This window comes from Rana temporaria, chromosome 9 (assembly GCF_905171775.1).
Source record: "Rana temporaria chromosome 9, aRanTem1.1, whole genome shotgun sequence".
NCBI lineage: Eukaryota > Metazoa > Chordata > Amphibia > Anura > Ranidae > Rana > Rana temporaria.
In genome coordinates, this window is record NC_053497.1 from 108,967,733 (window position 1) to 108,984,329 (window position 16,597).

The following is a 16,597-nucleotide window of genomic DNA, read 5'->3' on the forward strand; positions in this document are numbered from 1 at the left end:
ACCTGCTGGCAGTATCCCAGAGACATCCCTTCAAACTGGTGCTGCTGTTTTGGTGCAGGAAACAGCAGCACCTAGTCAGACCCAGGCGTGGGTGAGGGGACAGCGGAGCCAGGCTAGAGGCTCCATGTCACGTGGTTCCCTCAGACCAACACATCTCAGCCCTTGGTCTGACATCTCTGGGGGCGAAGAGGGTGACCCATCATGGTTGCCATCTGACGCGTCGGCTCACTACGTCAGTGACGACGGGGAAGGTAGGCACCCTGGTGAAACGGTGCGCCAGGTCACCACCAGGGAGACCATCGTCAGGGTCTCCACTGGTGATGGCAGCAGGAGGTGTCAGGAGGAGGAGCAGCAGCAGCAGCAGCAGCAGCAGGCAGCTCCACCTGTGCGCACCGAGTCCCAGCAGGTGCAAGTAAGCGTCACCCCATCTGACAGGAGGGCGGTGCTGAAGTCACCTGTCTGGAATTTCTTTACCCTGGTGGCAGACAACCCTACCGTGGCCATCTGCCGGATTTGTAAAGTGAGGGTGAAGAGAGGGAAGTGTTTGGCTCGGGTGGGTACCACAGCCCTGAACCAGCACCTGAGGATAAACCACTGGGCGTTGTATGACGAGATGAAGCGTGGTGGTGGTAGCAGCGCCACCACCACAAGTGAGCAGGGTACAGCAGCCCCTGCCACATCTTCATCTGTTTCCAGCAGGTCATGCCCCCCCGCTCCCTCTAGTAGAGGTACTGGTACCGGCAGCCAGACCTCTACTTCCACAGCACCCTCCACATCTGTGTCCCGCACTGCCGTCCGGCGCCAGGCGTCGATTTCAGACGCCTTTGACCGCACCACTCCCTTCCCCCCTGGAGACCGACGTGTGCGTTCCCTCAATGGGCTCCTGGCAAGGGTTATTGCCCAACATCTGCTGCCCTTCAACATAGTTGACAGCAACCCCTTCAGGCAGATGTTGGAGCAGGCCCAACCCCAATGGCGTGTCCCCAGCCGCCATTTCTTTGCCAGGACTGGTGTCCCTGCCCTACACCAGCACATTGTGCAGAATGTAACCCTGTCGCTGGATCACGCTGTCAGCGACAGGGTTCATCTGACAATGGATGGCTGGACCAGCAGGCATGGGCAGGGACGCTACATCAGCTTCACGGCCCATTGGGTTTCCCTCCGAGGCGTCGGTGAGGGATCGTCGGCAACCGATCTTGTGGTGCCGCCCCGGGGTGTCCAGGGGAGAACTGCTGGTCTCCCTCAAGCCACTGTCTCCGCAGCTGCTGAGCCTCCCAGCAAGCGCCCCCGTAGCTACTCAAGTGTGGGGCACGTGCGCTGTCAGGCCGTGCTCCAGCTTGTTAGTTTAGGGGACCGGAGACACACTGGAGAAGAAGTGCTGAAAGCACTTCAAGCTCAGGTCCAGAAGTGGCTGACACCCCGAAGGCTCCAGCCAGGTATGGTTGTCTGCGATAACGGCAGCAACCTACTCGCCGCCCTCCATGCTGGCAGTCTGACGCACGTGCCCTGTCTGGCACATGTCCTCAACCTGGTGGTGCAGAAGTTCCTGCGCACTTATCCAGGGTTGAGTGACATTGTGGCAAAGGCGCGTAGGATTGCCAGCCACTTCAGGCGCTCCCCAACCGCTACCGCGTCCCTGTCCAAATTGCAGCGGAAGTACAATCTGCCCCTTCACAGGCTGATTGTGGACAGTGTGACGCGGTGGAACTCCACCCTCCACATGCTGAAGAGGTTGTGGGAGCAGCAAAGGGCGGTGAGGGAGTACCTGATGGAACTAGGCACTGAGAGGGCTTCACCACAACTCCCTTTCATCGCCTGTGCGCAGTGGGGGCAGATAAACCAGGTCTGCCAAGTGTTGTCCTCCTTCGAGCAGGCGACCAAGATGGTCAGCAGTGAGCAAATTGGCCTCAATAGCGTGCTGCCAATACTGTTCATGCTGGAGAGGACACTAGATCGCCTGCTCGAGGCTGGGGAGAGTGCCTTGGTGGAGCAGGAGGAGTCAGCAATGCTCCACCGAGACCAGGGCCAGGACGAGGAGGAGGAGGAGGAGGAGGATGATGATGAAGAGGAGGAGGAGGTGGTTGCTGGTGTCGTCCCGGAGTCAGGGCCTGGTCAGGAGGGAGAGCCGGTGTTGGGGGCACCGATAGTCCGGGGGTTGGGCATGTCTGAGTTTGACCAGCAGCGCCTCAGGGATGAAGAGTCGCACCTCATTCACCTGGCCAGCATTGAGGAGTCACAGCGGGCTGTGCTCTTCCCCATGGCTGCCCACATGCTGAGATGCCTCAGGAGGGACCCCCGGGTTAAGACCATCAAGACGAGGGATGATTTCTGGATGGCCACCCTTTTGGATCCCAGGTGCAAGGGGAAACTGGAGCAGTTCATCCCAGCCAGCCGGAGGCAGCACCGGATGGAGGAACTGCAGGCAGCCATTGTCAGACGGTTGGAGCAGGCAACTCCCCGGCCTCCAGTTGTCCCCCCTCATCTCACCCAGCAGGTGGCTGCACCCAGCTGCAGCCGAGCAGGGGACCTAATGGAAGAGATGAGGATGTTCTTCCAAACCGAGCGACCCAGTACCACCACCAGCAGCAGCAGCAGCAGTCACCACCAGCGGCTGGCCCACATGGTGGCAGACTACATGGCGTCCGTCGGTGCTTCTGACAGTATGAGCACCGACGACCCCATGGAGTACTGGGTTGCCAGATTGGACACCTGCCGCGAGCTCGCTCAGTATGCGCTGGAGTTATTGTCTTGCCCCCCCTCCAGCGTACTATCTGAGCGGACATTCAGCGCGGCAGGTGGGGTGGTCACGGACAAGAGGACCCGTCTGTCCACAGACTCCGTGGACAGACTCACATTCATAAAGATGAATGAGTCCTGGATCGGCGGTGACTTTCTGGCACCCGTCGTCGGTTCAGGGCGCTGAAGGGTCCCTTGCCATGCATTCCCTGATGAAGCCCCGGACCTGATGTATTTACAGTGCTGAATATAACTATTTCAACATCAGAGAAAATCAATGTTAATATTTGGTACAGTAGGCTTTCTTTGCAATTACAGCGGTCAAACATTTCTTGTAGTTTTACACCAGCTTTGCACACACTGGAGGAGGGATTTTGGCCCACTCCTCCACACAGATCTTCTCTACATCAGTCATGTTTCTGGGCTATCGCTGAGAAACACGGAGTTTGAGCTCCCTCCAAAGATTCTCTATTGGGTTTAGGTCTGGAGACTGGCTAGGCCACGCCAGAACCTTGATATGCTCCTTACAGAGCCAATCCTTGGTTATCCTGGCTGTGTGCTTTGGGTCATTCTCATGTTGGAAGACCCAGCCTCGACCCATCTTCAAAGCTCTAACTCAGGGAAGGAGGTTGTTGCCCAAAATCTTGCAATACATGGCCCCGGTCATCCTCTCCTTAATACAGTGCAGTCACCCTGTCCCATGTGCAGAAAACCACCACCAAAGCATGATGCTACCACCCCCATGCTTCACATTAGGGATGGCGTTCTTGGCATGGTACTCATCATTATTCTTCCTCCGAACACGGTTAGTGAAATTATGATCAAAAAATTATATTATAGTCTCATCTGACCACATGATTTTCTCCCATGACTCCTTTGGATCAGTCAAGACAATTATGTCAGCAGTTATTTCACACCCTATATACTCTTATTAAGACTGCTGTACATCATGGCAACTCCTGCCCATGTGATATGACTCTGTATCAACTACTACTGTTAATACTACTACTGCTGCTTCAGCTGCTGCTGCCGCCCAGTCAATACACCTATGTCAGCAGTTGTTTAACACTCTATATACTCTTATTCCTACTGCTGTTCATCATGGCACCTCCTGCCCATGTGATATGACTCTGTATCAACTACTACTGTTAATACTACTACTACTGCTGCTTCTGCTGCTGCTGCTGCCGCCCAGTCAATACACCTATGTCAGCAGTTATTTCACACTCTATATACTCTTATTAAGACTGCTGTACATCATGGCAACTCCTGCCCATGTGATATGACTCTGTATCAACTACTACTGTTAATACTACTACTGCTGCTTCAGCTGCTGCTGCCGCCCAGTCAATACACCTATGTCAGCAGTTGTTTAACACTCTATATACTCTTATTAAGACTGCTGTACTTCATGGCAACTCCTGCCCATGTGATATGACTCTGTATCAACTACTACTGTTAATACTACTACTGCTGCTTCAGCTGCTGCTGCCGCCCAGTCAATACACCTATGTCAGCAGTTGTTTAACACTCTATATACTCTTATTCCTACTGCTGTTCATCATGGCACCTCCTGCCCATGTGATATGACTCTGTATCAACTACTACTGTTAATACTACTACTGCTGCTTCTGCTGCTGCTGCTGCCGCCCAGTCAATACACCTATGTCAGCAGTTATTTGACACTCTATATACTCCTATTCCTACTGCTGTTCATCATGGCACCTCCTGCCCATGTGATATGACTCTGTATCAACTACTACTGTTAATACTACTGCTGCTTCTGCTGCTGCTGCCCAGTCAAGACACCTATGTCAGCAGTTATTTGACACTCTATATACTCCTATTCCTACTGCTGTTCATGATGGCACCTCCTGCCCATGTGATATGACTCTGTATCAACTACTACTGTTAATACTACTGCTGCTGCTTCTGCTGCTGCTGCTGCCCAGTCAAGACACCTATGTCAGCAGTTATTTGACACTCTATATACTCCTATTCCTACTGCTGTTCATCATGGCACCTCCTGCCCATGTGATATGACTCTGTATCAACTACTACTGTTAATACTACTACTGCTGCTTCAGCTGCTGCTGCCGCCCAGTCAATACACCTATGTCAGCAGTTGTTTAACACTCTATATACTCTTATTCCTACTGCTGTTCATCATGGCACCTCCTGCCCATGTGATATGACTCTGTATCAACTACTACTGTTAATACTACTACTGCTGCTTCTGCTGCTGCTGCCGCCCAGTCAATACACCTATGTCAGCAGTTATTTCACACTCTATATACTCTTATTAAGACTGCTGTACATCATGGCACCTCCTGCCCATGTGATATGACTCTGTATCAACTACTACTGTTAATACTACTACTGCTGCTTCTGCCGCCCAGTCAATACACCTATGTCAGCAGTTATTTCACACTCTATATACTCCTATTCCTACTGCTGTTCATCATGGCACCTCCTGCCCATGTGATATGACTCTGTATCAACTACTACTGTTAATACTACTACTGCTGCTTCTGCTGCTGCTGCCGCCCAGTCAATACACCTATGTCAGCAGTTGTTTAACACTCTATATACTCTTATTAAGACTGCTGTACATCATGGCACCTCCTGCCCATGTGATATGACTCTGTATCAACTACTACTGTTAATACTACTACTGCTGCTTCTGCTGCTGCTGCCGCCCAGTCAATACACCTATGTCAGCAGTTGTTTAACACTCTATATACTCTTATTCCTACTGCTGTTCATCATGGCACCTCCTGCCCATGTGATATGACTCTGTATCAACTACTACTGTTAATACTACTACTGCTGCTTCTGCTGCTGCTGCCGCCCAGTCAATACACCTATGTCAGCAGTTATTTCACACTCTATATACTCTTATTAAGACTGCTGTACATCATGGCACCTCCTGCCCATGTGATATGACTCTGTATCAACTACTACTGTTAATACTACTACTGCTGCTTCTGCCGCCCAGTCAATACACCTATGTCAGCAGTTATTTCACACTCTATATACTCCTATTCCTACTGCTGTTCATCATGGCACCTCCTGCCCATGTGATATGACTCTGTATCAACTACTACTGTTAATACTACTACTGCTGCTTCTGCTGCTGCTGCCGCCCAGTCAATACACCTATGTCAGCAGTTGTTTAACACTCTATATACTCTTATTAAGACTGCTGTACTTCATGGCAACTCCTGCCCATGTGATATGACTCTGTATCAACTACTACTGTTAATACTACTACTGCTGCTTCAGCTGCTGCTGCCGCCCAGTCAATACACCTATGTCAGCAGTTGTTTAACACTCTATATACTCTTATTCCTACTGCTGTTCATCATGGCACCTCCTGCCCATGTGATATGACTCTGTATCAACTACTACTGTTAATACTACTACTGCTGCTTCTGCTGCTGCTGCTGCCACCCAGTCAATACACCTATGTCAGCAGTTATTTGACACTCTATATACTCCTATTCCTACTGCTGTTCATCATGGCACCTCCTGCCCATGTGATATGACTCTGTATCAACTACTACTGTTAATACTACTGCTGCTTCTGCTGCTGCTGCCCAGTCAAGACACCTATGTCAGCAGTTATTTGACACTCTATATACTCCTATTCCTACTGCTGTTCATGATGGCACCTCCTGCCCATGTGATATGACTCTGTATCAACTACTACTGTTAATACTACTGCTGCTGCTTCTGCTGCTGCTGCTGCCCAGTCAAGACACCTATGTCAGCAGTTATTTGACACTCTATATACTCCTATTCCTACTGCTGTTCATCATGGCACCTCCTGCCCATGTGATATGACTCTGTATCAACTACTACTGTTAATACTACTACTGCTGCTTCAGCTGCTGCTGCCGCCCAGTCAATACACCTATGTCAGCAGTTGTTTAACACTCTATATACTCTTATTCCTACTGCTGTTCATCATGGCACCTCCTGCCCATGTGATATGACTCTGTATCAACTACTACTGTTAATACTACTACTGCTGCTTCTGCTGCTGCTGCCGCCCAGTCAATACACCTATGTCAGCAGTTATTTCACACTCTATATACTCTTATTAAGACTGCTGTACATCATGGCACCTCCTGCCCATGTGATATGACTCTGTATCAACTACTACTGTTAATACTACTACTGCTGCTTCTGCCGCCCAGTCAATACACCTATGTCAGCAGTTATTTCACACTCTATATACTCCTATTCCTACTGCTGTTCATCATGGCACCTCCTGCCCATGTGATATGACTCTGTATCAACTACTACTGTTAATACTACTACTGCTGCTTCTGCTGCTGCTGCCGCCCAGTCAATACACCTATGTCAGCAGTTGTTTAACACTCTATATACTCTTATTAAGACTGCTGTACATCATGGCACCTCCTGCCCATGTGATATGACTCTGTATCAACTACTACTGTTAATACTACTACTGCTGCTTCTGCTGCTGCTGCCGCCCAGTCAATACACCTATGTCAGCAGTTGTTTAACACTCTATATACTCTTATTCCTACTGCTGTTCATCATGGCACCTCCTGCCCATGTGATATGACTCTGTATCAACTACTACTGTTAATACTACTACTGCTGCTTCTGCTGCTGCTGCCGCCCAGTCAATACACCTATGTCAGCAGTTATTTCACACTCTATATACTCTTATTAAGACTGCTGTACATCATGGCACCTCCTGCCCATGTGATATGACTCTGTATCAACTACTACTGTTAATACTACTACTGCTGCTTCTGCCGCCCAGTCAATACACCTATGTCAGCAGTTATTTCACACTCTATATACTCCTATTCCTACTGCTGTTCATCATGGCACCTCCTGCCCATGTGATATGACTCTGTATCAACTACTACTGTTAATACTACTACTGCTGCTTCTGCTGCTGCTGCTGCCGCCCAGTCAATACACCTATGTCAGCAGTTGTTTAACACTCTATATACTCTTATTAAGACTGCTGTACATCATGGCACCTCCTGCCCATGTGATATGACTCTGTATCAACTACTACTGTTAATACTACTACTGCTGCTTCTGCTGCTGCTGCCGCCCAGTCAATACACCTATGTCAGCAGTTGTTTAACACTCTATATACTCTTATTCCTACTGCTGTTCATCATGGCACCTCCTGCCCATGTGATATGACTCTGTATCAACTACTACTGTTAATACTACTACTGCTGCTTCTGCTGCTGCTGCCGCCCAGTCAATACACCTATGTCAGCAGTTATTTCACACTCTATATACTCTTATTAAGACTGCTGTACATCATGGCACCTCCTGCCCATGTGATATGACTCTGTATCAACTACTACTGTTAATACTACTACTGCTGCTTCTGCCGCCCAGTCAATACACCTATGTCAGCAGTTATTTCACACTCTATATACTCCTATTCCTACTGCTGTTCATCATGGCACCTCCTGCCCATGTGATATGACTCTGTATCAACTACTACTGTTAATACTACTACTGCTGCTTCTGCTGCTGCTGCCGCCCAGTCAATACACCTATGTCAGCAGTTGTTTAACACTCTATATACTCTTATTAAGACTGCTGTACATCATGGCACCTCCTGCCCATGTGATATGACTCTGTATCAACTACTACTGTTAATACTACTACTGCTGCTTCAGCTGCTGCTGCCGCCCAGTCAATACACCTATGTCAGCAGTTGTTTAACACTCTATATACTCTTATTCCTACTGCTGTTCATCATGGCACCTCCTGCCCATGTGATATGACTCTGTATCAACTACTACTGTTAATACTACTACTGCTGCTTCTGCTGCTGCTGCCGCCCAGTCAATACACCTATGTCAGCAGTTATTTCACACTCTATATACTCTTATTAAGACTGCTGTACATCATGGCACCTCCTGCCCATGTGATATGACTCTGTATCAACTACTACTGTTAATACTACTACTGCTGCTTCTGCCGCCCAGTCAATACACCTATGTCAGCAGTTATTTCACCCCCTATATACTCCTATTCCTACTGCTGTTCATCATGGCACCTCCTGCCCATGTGATATGACTCTGTATCAACTACTACTGTTAATACTACTACTGCTGCTTCTGCTGCTGCTGCCGCCCAGTCAATACACCTATGTCAGCAGTTGTTTAACACTCTATATACTCTTATTAAGACTGCTGTACATCATGGCACCTCCTGCCCATGTGATATGACTCTGTATCAACTACTACTGTTAATACTACTACTGCTGCTTCTGCTGCTGCTGCCGCCCAGTCAATACACCTATGTCAGCAGTTGTTTAACACTCTATATACTCTTATTCCTACTGCTGTTCATCATGGCACCTCCTGCCCATGTGATATGACTCTGTATCAACTACTACTGTTAATACTACTACTGCTGCTTCTGCTGCTGCTGCCGCCCAGTCAATACACCTATGTCAGCAGTTATTTCACACTCTATATACTCTTATTAAGACTGCTGTACATCATGGCACCTCCTGCCCATGTGATATGACTCTGTATCAACTACTACTGTTAATACTACTACTGCTGCTTCTGCCGCCCAGTCAATACACCTATGTCAGCAGTTATTTCACACTCTATATACTCCTATTCCTACTGCTGTTCATCATGGCACCTCCTGCCCATGTGATATGACTCTGTATCAACTACTACTGTTAATACTACTACTGCTGCTTCTGCTGCTGCTGCCGCCCAGTCAATACACCTATGTCAGCAGTTGTTTAACACTCTATATACTCTTATTAAGACTGCTGTACATCATGGCACCTCCTGCCCATGTGATATGACTCTGTATCAACTACTACTGTTAATACTACTACTGCTGCTTCTGCTGCTGCTGCCGCCCAGTCAATACACCTATGTCAGCAGTTGTTTAACACTCTATATACTCTTATTCCTACTGCTGTTCATCATGGCACCTCCTGCCCATGTGATATGACTCTGTATCAACTACTACTGTTAATACTACTACTGCTGCTTCTGCTGCTGCTGCCGCCCAGTCAATACACCTATGTCAGCAGTTATTTCACACTCTATATACTCTTATTAAGACTGCTGTACATCATGGCACCTCCTGCCCATGTGATATGACTCTGTATCAACTACTACTGTTAATACTACTACTGCTGCTTCTGCCGCCCAGTCAATACACCTATGTCAGCAGTTATTTCACACTCTATATACTCCTATTCCTACTGCTGTTCATCATGGCACCTCCTGCCCATGTGATATGACTCTGTATCAACTACTACTGTTAATACTACTACTGCTGCTTCTGCCGCCCAGTCAATACACCTATGTCAGCAGTTGTTTCACACTCTATATACTCTTATTCCTACTGCTGTTTATCATGGCACCTCCTGTCCATGTGATATGACTCTGTATCAAGTACTACTGTTAATACTACTACTGCTGCTTCTGCTGCTGCTGCTGCCCAGTCAAGACACCTATGTCAGCAGTTATTTCACACCCTATATACTCTTATTAAGACTGCTGTACATCATGGCACCTCCTGCCCATGTGATATGACTCTGTATCAACTACTACTGTTAATACTACTACTGCTGCTTCTGCTGCTGCTGCTGCCGCCCAGTCAATACACCTATGTCAGCAGTTATTTGACACTCTATATACTCCTATTCCTACTGCTGTTCATCATGGCACCTCCTGCCCAAGTGATATGACTCTGTATCTACTACTACTACTACTACTGCTGCTGCTCAGTCAAGACACCTATGTCACAAGTTATTTGCCACTCTATACTACTATTACCACTGCTGCTGCTGCTGTTCATGGCACCTCTTTCCCAAGTGATTTGACAATATATTGTCTACTGTTACTACTACTGCTGCTGCTCACGACACCTATGTCACAAGTTATTTGACACTATAGACTACTATGGCCACTACTGATGCTGTAAAGTCTTGCCCAAGTGTTTAGATGCTATCTAGTACTATTACCACTACTGCTTGTAAATGCTGCCTGTGTGATAATTACATTATATTTTAATACTACTGCTGCAGCCTCCATGATGAGTAATGCCTCATGACCTCTCTGGCACAGCGGATCCACCAACAGCCTCCGCTACAAGCTACCAGACCGGATCGTAACAGCAAGTGTAACTAAAACAATGAACTTTATGTTAAACCCTGGTTTGCGGCCTTTATACTGCAACCATTAGCCTGTCTGCAAGAGCAAATCTGCACTCTCTCTCTTTCTTGCTCTCTCTCTCTCTATATATATATATATATTGTTGCTTTTGTTATGTTCATTTTTCAACAGTTTAGTTTGTGTTCGTCGTGTCTGTGTCCGCGAACTTTAGTTTGTCCTAGGTTTGTGTTACATAAAATAATAGTATACCATTTTTTTTGCTTATTATGAAGTTAGATGTGTTGATGTTGATGTTGATGTGGTAGATGTTAAGTTAGATGTGTTGAAAAACCTAAAAATCTATCTCAAAAAGAAAGGAAACATTTCAAAAAAATAACATTTTTTATTTAAAAAAAAAAAAATTAAACGTAATTAAGCATGCGCTGCTGAAGCTCTGCTATCTCTGCATAATTTTTTAATTGCTGCTGCTCCAGCTGCTGGTTCTGCTGGTCCAGATAACGAATTTTCTTCTGGTTGGAGAGGATCTTGGCATTCGTTCTCTGGATCAAAGCCTGCTTCAGCAGCATATCTTTTGCAACTGTTAGGATATAAGAAAAAAACATTTGGATTTCAAAGACCGTTACCAAATAAATAAAATATTTCTGTTGCTTATTAAACAATCATTATCATGTCTATACACTTGTTATGTGTCTAGCACATTCAGGGAGTGCAGAATTATTAGGCAAATGAGTATTTTGACCACATCATCCTCTTTATGCATGTTGTCTCACAAGCTGTATAGGCTCGAAAGCCTACTACCAATTAGGCATATTAGGTAATGTACATCTCTGTAATGAGAAGGTGTGTGGTCTAATGACATCAACACTCTATATCAGGTGTGCATAATTATTAGTCAACTTCCTTTCCTTTTGCAAAATGTGTCAAGAGAAGGACTTGACAGGCTCTGAAAAGTCAAAAATAGTGAGATATCTTGCAGAGGGATGCAGCACTCTTAAAATTGCAAAGCTTCTGAAGCATGATCATCGAACAATCAAGCGTTTCATTCAAAATAGTCAACAGGGTCGCAAGAAGCGTGTGGAAAAACCAAGGCGCAAAATAACTGCCCATCAACTGAGAAAAGTCAAGCGTGCAGCTGCCAAGATGCCACTTGCCACCAGTTTGGCTATATTTCAGAGCTGCAACATCACTGGAGTGCCCAAAAGCACAAGGTGTGCAATACTCAGAGACATGGCCAAGGTAAGAAAGGCTGAAAAACGACGACCACTGAAAAAAGACACGCAAGCTGAAACGTCAAGACTGGGCCTAGAAATATCTCAAGATTGATTTTTCTAAGGTTTTATGGACTGCTGAAATGAGAGTGAGTCTTGATCGACCAGATGGATGGGCCCGTGGCTGGATTGGTAAAGGGCAGAGAGCTCCAGTCCGACTCAGACGCCAGCAAGGTGGAGGTGGAGTACTGGTTTGGGCTGGTATCATCAAAGATGAGCTTGTGGGGCCTTTTCGGGTTGAGGATGGAGTCAAGCTCAACTCCCAGTCCTACTGCCAGTTTCTGGAAGACACCTTCTTCAAGCAGTGGTACAGGAAGAAGTCTGCATCCTTCAAAAAAAACATGATTTTCATGCAGGACAATGCTCCATCACACGCGTCCAAGTACTCCACAGCGTGGCTGGCAAGAAAGGGTATAAAAGAAGAAAAACTAATGACATGGCCTCCTTGTTCACCTGATCTGAAACCCATTGAGAACCTGTGGTCCATCATCAAATGTGAGATTTACAAGGAGGGAAAACAGTACACCTCTCTGAACAGTGTCTGGGAGGCTGCGGTTGCTGCTGCACGCAATGTTGATGGTGAACAGATCAAAACACTGACAGAATCCATGGATGTCAGGCTTTTGAGTGTCCTTGCAAAGAAAGGTGGCTATATTGGTCACTGATTTGTTTTTGTTTTGTTTTTGAATGTCAGAAATGTATATTTGTGAATGTTGAGATGTTATATTGGTTTCACTGTTAAAAATAAATAATTGAAATGGGTATATATTTTTTTTTTGGTTAAGTTGCCTAATAATTCTGCACAGTAATAGTAGTCACCTGCACACACAGATATCCCCCTAAAATAGCTAACACTAAAAACAAACTAAAAACTACTTCCAAAAATATTCAGCTTTGATATTAATGAGTTTTTGGGGTTCATTGAGAACATGGTTGTTGTTCAATAATAAAATGAATCCTCAAAAATACAACTTGCCTAATAATTATGCACTACCTGTATACTTCTAGCATCAATACCATATTATGGTTCTACAATCTGACAGGTGCGCTTTATATGTTGTCCATTTTTATATCTACATTTTATTGTTGAAATGTTATTAATCTTTGTGCACATATTTACCTTCGTGACCGAGGCTCATGACAACGGGGTCATCCTGCACCTCGACCTCTCCAGCAGCCGTGATGTCGTCATCACCAGTAGTTTGTTGGGGGGAGGGAAGCTCCTCAACAGGAGCTGTGGGTGGCGAGTCGGATGGTCCTGGCTGCTCATCCTCCTCTGCCGCATCCTCCTCTTCATCCTCCTCCTCAGCGGCCTGTCGACTTTTGCGCTTGGGGCGCACAGTTGGTAGTCCTATAATAACACAATGTTCATATATTATAAAAATGTTTTCTAATGACGTATGCAAATTCTGTGTACTCTGCTGTATTGTATATGAATACAAATTAATTTATATAGACAGTTAACCAATGGGACAATGTTATATTAAAGGGTCTTGTGGGCACTACAGGGGACTGAGCGTGAGCTGGGCTGCCACCATGGTAAAATGAGCTGTTTTTGTCTCCTTTGTTTTGTTCAGACGATCTCATGTTAAAAAAAGGGCCTGATGGAGCACACGGGATTAGTATGAAAACCCCACGCCTAACACAGGAATTGAGTGTGAATCTATAGATATAAAACTCAACGTGTCTGTGTATGTATGTATGTATGTATGTATGTCTGTACCAGCATCACGTCCAAACGGCTAAAGATATTTACATGAAACTTGGCACACAGGTTACTTATATGTCAGCCACAAACATAGGATAGGTGATTTAAGCCTTACCCACCCCCATTTGCCATGGACGGGGTTTTTCTTTAAAGTCCCATTCAACTCTATGGGAAATACATGTTACTTCATAACAGCTGTAGATATTTCGATAACACTTGGTCACATGTTACTTATACGTCCACTTAAAGTATAGGATCGTTAATTTATCCCTTAACTACCCCCTTTTGTGATGGTCGTGGTTTTTGTTTAAAGTCCCATGCAAAGCAATGGGAAATGTATGTTCCCACATAACTTCTGTGTTCCTGTCTGCTGTCCCATGTCTTTTTTCAACAGTACTATGAATACCTTGGCTGGTGGTGAATGGTGATATATGTTACCACAACATGGCGTCTGGGTTAACAACATCTGCCTTAACATTAATTACATATGACCTTACATAACTGTCACCAAAGGAGCTGCGGTGGCTCAACGCGATTGCCACTGCGCTGACAAGCCATTCACCTCTGCAGCTAGGGGTTGGGATCCCGCTCTCGGCTACATGTGAATTGAGTTTGGTGGTCTCAGCCCGGCCCCCGGTGGGTGTGCTATGCGAGGTAAGCCTGCGCTTAGTACGCCCACCCCCCTCCTACAAAAACCACCACACCTACACACGCACTCGAAATTGGGTTAACATGCACGCACTCTGACCACGCGGTCTCTAAAAAGAGAGGCGAAGGACTAACGGGGCTGGTTGAGCGGGCAAATCCTCTCACTCCCTTATAGGGAGTCCCTCTGCCCCGTTGGGCTTCAAAGCGGAGCAGGTAGGACGGGCTGTGTTAGGAGGACCCCCTCACACCTGCCATTGCCACCCGGGGCATGGAGAAAATTGGCAGATTGCCTCTGGGGGAGGCCTGCCTACTCCCAACTCCTGCAGTCCGGCTCCTCTCTCGAGTACACGCACAAAATACACTTTAGAAAAAAAAACATAACTGTGACCAATAACTTACCTGGATGATATTTCTCACGGATACGCATGACCCGGTCCATATGGCGCCTCTTCAGGTCTGACCATTTTTTGACGATCGTCATGCGATCAGGTGGGCCGCCGTGTTGGTCGCGTAATTCCGCAATTATGGAGCAGACCACGGCCTTTTTTTCGGCTTGTCTCCGCAGATTATCATAACCTGTTTCCAGAAACTTCTGCAAGATGAAGAACAAAGTATATTATAATACTTTTGTTTAAAGCCTTATGGATATATGACGAAATCTATGGTATTCAACAATTGGGAGCATTCTCGCATTATTAAGCGTGACATGTTGGCTATCATTTTACTCGGCGTAACATTATCTTTCACAATATATAAAAAAATTGGGCAAAATATATTGTTGTCTTATTTTCTAATTCAAAAAAGTGATTTTTTTCCAAAAAAAGTGCGCTTGTAAGACCGCTGCGCAAATACGGTGTGACAAAAAGTATTGCAATGACTACCATTTTATTCTCTAGGGTGTTAGAAAAAAATATATATAATGTTTGGGGGTTTTAAGTAATTTTCTAGCAAAAAAAACTGTTTTAGTCTTGTAAACACCGAATCTGAAAAATTAGCCCGGTGGTAAAGGTTAAGGACCCTGAAGTCAGGACGTTCACATACGTCCTATGTCCACAACATGTTAAATTCATTATGCTAAATAGCAAGAAAAGTGCCTAAATACACATTTACCAACCAGGGTGTCTGCAGCTGTCCAGGCATGCTGGGAGTTGTAGTTGTGTAACAGCAGGAGACAAATTGTTTGGGAAATACTAATATCTGATCTTATATACTAACTTTTAAACTAGTTAAAATGCAGTTAAAGATAATGAAATAACAGTGGTGAAAATACTTACACTAATCAGCATCTTTTCCTCACTGAGTGTAAAATTGCTCCCGACCATTTTCACTTCCAAGCTGGGCAGCACAAAATTGCTATGCGAAAGTAAACTGGCAAGGATCTCCAGGAAGTGATCGCGTGTTGGTCGCGTGTTGTTCGCGCGAATGCGCATGCGCGATCGAGAATTTCGCAATCGCAATATTGTTTTTTCGCTAAAATAACACAAATATTCGATTTCAGAGTGCTCCTACAGCAGTTCTTGAAATTCTGCAATCAATTTCTCATTCGCAATTTGTGAAATTTCGATAAAATATCTCGAATATTCGATTTCAGAATGAGCCAATCAGAGCGCTCCTAAAACAGTTGGCGAAATTCCGCAATCAATTTCGCAATCGCAATATTGCGAAATTTCGATAAAATATCACTAATATTCTGAGCCAATCAGAGTGCTCCTACAGCATTTGTCGAAATTCCGCAATAAATATCGCATTCGCATTTTGCGAAATTTCGATAAAATATCACAAATATTCTGAGCCAATCAGAGTGCTCCTACAGCATTTGCCGAATATTCGCAATTATTTTGTATTGTAAAATATCACGAATATTCTGAGCCAATCAGAGTGCTCCTACAGCATTTGTCGAAATTGCGCAGTAAATATCGCATTCGCATGTTGCGATATTTCGATAAAATATCACGAATATTCTGAGCCAATCAGAGCGCTCCTCCAGCATTTCTCGAAATTGCGCAATAAATATCGCATTCACATGTTGCGATATTTCGATAAAATATCACGAATATTCTGAGCCAATC